Below are 5,016 nucleotides of genomic sequence, written 5' to 3'. Positions count from 1 at the left end.
GAGATATGAACTAAAAAGCCTGAAATAAATGTAGATCAGTCACTTGAGCTGACATACAAAGCAGTCAACTTTACTCTGAGAGGTTTTGGTTGATCTTTCAAGTTCCTGAAAGTATTTGGAAGTGGGAAACACTGTTCTTCATATGAGATAAAAGGAAGAAAAAAGGACCTTACGGTCAGGTTCATAGTAGAAAACTAATATTAAAGTAAGCTGAAGCAATCAAACAAGAGCATTTGTAAATCACTTTTTGGAGGTAAAACTGGAAGGCTGTGTAGTTCAAGAAAATGGAAGATGAGCTAGCTAAGATCCCATGAACAGACCAGGCCCAATAGAAACTGTAATAACAACAGCTCAGCTACAGGAATTTTTGATGATGACAGAATTTTAAAGACATCCTTTTACTTTTGTATTAACTGAAGATCTTCAAGTTGAAAGTGTCAAGATCTGCTTAATAGCATATCCTCTGTTGCAATATTAAAAATCATCAGGACACTTGGATCTCAGTGAAAAATTTGATGGTTGAAGAATAATTGAAGTATTCAGTCCATAAGGAGGCTCGAAGCTCCCTACATACCTTGAATTTAATGCTAATCTACAAGTTTTGGAAAATGCTGCTCACTCTAGAAAAACTGACTAACCTTGATCTTGGTCAGCATATACTTGGTAGTTTATATATCACTTATCAGTGGTCAGAAAGGGCAGAATACCCAAACTTATCCAACACAAAGATTCACAATTTAACCAATTGTTTCCCAGACACGAGGCTTACTAGATGAGAGCACCGTAAACTTTTATTTAGCTCCAACTTAGAAACCTTTACATTTTCAGATATGTGTTGAAGATCCTACCAGATGCTTTCTTCTTCTTTGATAATAAACAGGAAAAGAAAACTTCCTCAAAAGGGCAACTTGACTCTTTTCACACACTGAAGACTTTGGAAGCTGGTGGCAATAACTTCATTTGCTCCTGCAAATTCCTCTCCTTCACTCAGGAATAGCAAGCAAGCATTGACCGAAGTCCTGATTGATTGGCAAACTACCTGTGTGACTCTCCATCCCACGTGCGCGGCCAGTGGGTTCAGGATGTCCGCCTCTTGGTGTCGGAACACCACAGGGTGGCACTGGTGTCTGGCATGTGCTGTGCCCTGTTCCTGCTGATCCTGCTCACCGTGGTTCTGTGCCACTGTTTCCACGGCCTATGGTACGTATTTTCACGTACTATCATGTACCATGATGTGAGCTTGGCTCCAGGCCAAAAGGAAGCCCAGGAAAGCTCCCAGCAGGGACATCTGCTATGATGCCTTTGTTTCTTACAGTAAGCGGGATGCCTACTGGGTGGAGAACCTTATGGTCCAGGAGCTGGAGAACTTCAACCCCCGCTTTAAGTGGTGTCTTCATAAGAGGGACTTCATTCCTGGCAAGTGGATCATTGACAATATTATTGACGCCATTGAAAAGAGCCATGAAACTTTGTGCTTTCTGAAAACTTTGTGAAGAGTGAGTGGTGCAATTAACCACTCACTGGACTGGACTTCTCCCATTTCCGTCTTTTTGATGAGAACAATGATGCTGCCATTCTTGTTCTTCTGGAGCTCACTGAGAAACCATTTGCTTTAGTCAATCTGGGCCGCTATAGCAAAAATGCCAACAGACTGGGTAGTTTATAGATAATAGAAATTCATTTCTCATAGACCCCCTGCAGATTTGGTATCTGGTGAGGAACTCTTCCTGGCTCAAAGAAAGCTGTCTTCTCGCTGTGTTCTTACATGGTGGAAGGGGTGACGGAGCTCTCTGAAGTTTCATTTGTAAGGGAATTAATCCCATTCATGAAGCCTCTGCCCTCATGACCTAATTAATCACCTACCAAAGGGCACACCTCCAATACCATCACATTGGGGGTTAGGATTTCAACAGATGCATTTCAGGAGGACACAAGCCTTCAGTCTATGGCTAGGATCATTCTCCAGCACTTCTGTTAAGCTGCAGAAGATAATTAACACCTAGACCTGCCTGGAGTGGCCTACTAATGAGGCTCAGCAGGAAGGGTTTTAGTTAAAGAAAAATTCTAGTTTTTTAAAGGGAAGTCTATACAACATGAAACAGTCTCAGTTTTCAGAATTTGGTTCTATGTTAACTTAGAAGTTTACTACTAGAATGGGTGCAGTGACTTATGCCTATAATCCCAGCACTTTGGGAGGCCATGGTGGGCAGATCATGAGGTCAGGAGTTCCAGACCAGCCTTACCAACATGGCGAAACCCTGTCTCTACTAAAAATACAAAAACTAGCCAGGCGTGGTGGCACACACCTGTAATCCCAGCTACTCAGGAGGCTGAGGTGGGAGAATTGCTTGAACCCCAGAGGCAGAGGTTGCAGTGAGCTGAAATCTCACTACAGCCTGGGTGACAGAGCAAGATTCCATCTCAAAAAAAGAAAAAAAATTACTACTATTATTTTGCCTAGGCAGTATTTTTGAAATGTCTTTAAAAATTACAGACACATTGACATCTGTTCAGAATAAAAAATTTTGAAAAATATATGTTCATGTATAAAAATCTGTAAAATAATGCAGGAATTATGGCATATATTCATTAAGTAGTTTATGATGGATGAATTTCTTATTATTTTATTTGACAATTACAAAATACTTTATGTGAAAAAGATATAAGACTGTGTTTTGTTTTGTTTTTTGAAACAGGATCACATTCTTATCTCCCAGCCTCAACCCCCTGGACTCAGCCTCCTGAGAATCTGGAACTACAGGCACAAACCACCATGCCTGGTTAATTTTTGAATTTTTGTAGAGATGGGGTCTCCCTATTTTGCTTAGGCTGCTCTCAAACTCCTGGACTCAAGCAATCTTCCTGCCTTGGGCTCCCAAAGTGCTGGGGTTACAGGTATGAACCATGTCAGCTCTGTGTTTTCGGATAACTTCAGTTTAGGATTTCAGTTAGATGCTCAAAACTGTGAATACATACAATGAGAGTTATCCTTTCCCCCCAAAATATTAATATATTTTATATGCCATGTTGATTTTCTAATTAACATTTTTTTTTTTTTTTGGTAGAGAGTTTAAGAGGCCTTATATCTAGATACAGGAGACTTGGAGTCTAACCTGGGATTTGCCACATATTAACTGTGAGCCATGTGACTCAGGGCAAATTCTCTGATCACTTTAACCAAAGGAATAGTAATATTGGAATTATTTATTGCATGTGTTACTGTGAGATTCAGATGAAATAATTGATGTGAAGGTGCTTTGCAAATGTCAAGAACTAGGCTGGGTGCCGTGGCTCACACCTGTAATCCCAGCACTTTGGGGGGCCTAGGCAGGTGGATCACTTGAGGACAGGAGTTCGAGACCAGCCTGGTCAACATGGTGAAACCCCATCTCTATTAAAAATACAAAAATTAGCCAGATGTGATGGTGCACACCTGTAATTCCAGCTACTCGGGAGGCTGAGGCAGAGACTCACTTGAATCTGGGAGGCAGAGGCTGCAGTGAGCCGAGATCATGACACTGCAATCCAGAGTGAGACTCCATCTCAGAAAAAAAAAAAAAAATGTCAAGAACTGAACAAGTACAAGGACTGTGTCTGAGTAGAATGTGCTAATAGCTTTGTGGAGAGTGCAGAACTACCTTCAATATATATAGAGGACGTTGGTAATAATTTGTGGGCAAATAAATGATTTCTACCTGACTTTGTCAGAATATTCTAATTGACTTTGGGATTATAGAGCAATAGCATCAAAATCCATCTTAGGCACTTCAACTAGGGAAGAGAAATAAAGAAAAAACAAGTTTTTAGTTTCAGGAGAAATAATTTGAAGGAAGTTTTCTTGTGTCAGAAATCGTAAGGTAGAAAGCTGGAGATTTGGAATTAATAAGAAAGTATTTTCAGCCAGCTGGACAGCCTGGATAAAGAAAAATAGTAACATGTTGACCTGTATAGAAAAACCTCTCAATTTCATATTTTGTTTATTGATTAAGTTTCCCTGATGTTCCATCCATCAGAGAGGATTAAGGATGTGGAACAGGATAGGAGAAACAGCCCTGGATTTAGGGTAAATTTCTGGTTTGAAATCTCAGTTCTGTCATATATAATACAATTCATATGACATGTTCTTGTGTAAGGGAGGAACAAGGATGCTTGCTCTGCTTCATATTTCGCTGTGTGAAACTCAAATGTAATTATGCATATGAAGGGTAGATTATTAATATTAAGGCAGTTGAATTGTAAAAGCTTGTTTTCTTCCCTTATACATTCCTCACCGTGGAGACAGCTAGGTTCTGCGGCAATGAAGAAAATTGATCAATGACTGTTTCTGGTATTACTTTGAGAAGCAGGGATGAAATGGGGCAAGGAAAGAACTTAGCTTCAAACTGTAGATTTAAGTGGGAAGTCCAGATCTTTTCATGTTGAGAACTGGGATGGAATGTAGGTGCTAGAGATGGTGCAGCAGTAGGGACTGTCACAGGAATGGGGAAAAAAATCCAGGGCTGGCCAGCGTGGTGGCTCCCACCTGTAATCCTAGCACTTTGGGAGGCCCAGGTGGGCGGAGCACGAGGTCAAGAGATCAAGACCATCCTGGCCAACATGGTGAAACCCCCGTCTCTACTAAAAATACAAAAATTAGCCGGGCGTGGTGGTGGGCACCTGTAGTCCCAGCTACTTGGGAGGCCGAGGCAGGAGAATCGCTTGAACCCGGGAGGCAGAGGGTGCAGTGAGCCGAGATCGCACCACTGCACTCCAGCCTGGAGACAGAGCGATACTCCGTCTCAAAAAAAAAAAAAAAAAAAAAATCCGGGGCTGTCCTTATCTGTTCCCTTAGGCAAACCTTAGGCAAAATCGTTCTGTGTTAGTCTGGAGGATGACTGGTGAACCTATTTAAATGCAGGAGAGCATAGACTTCTGGAAGTGGACCCTGGAGATGTACTGGCAGGTGAACAGAGTGTTGAAAGGAGAAGCGTGATTCATGAGCGTGAGTTCGGGCTTCCACGGATGGAGAAGCATCAG

The 5,016-nt window shown here is 41.5% G+C and overlaps 1 pseudogene; it reads left to right on the top strand.

Annotated features, from left to right (window-relative positions):
• Positions 1-1,229: 1,229 nt before the first annotated feature.
• On the top strand, positions 1,230-2,051 carry LOC135277723 (toll-like receptor 2; annotated as a pseudogene).
• The last annotated feature ends 2,965 nt before the right edge of the window (positions 2,052-5,016 follow it).

Source organism: Aotus nancymaae, unplaced genomic scaffold, assembly GCF_030222135.1.
Source record: "Aotus nancymaae isolate 86718 unplaced genomic scaffold, 86718_ANA_hifiasm-v0.15.2.pri h1tg000033l, whole genome shotgun sequence".
Lineage (NCBI taxonomy): Eukaryota > Metazoa > Chordata > Mammalia > Primates > Aotidae > Aotus > Aotus nancymaae.
This window is presented reverse-complemented; position numbering and strand designations above follow the sequence as displayed.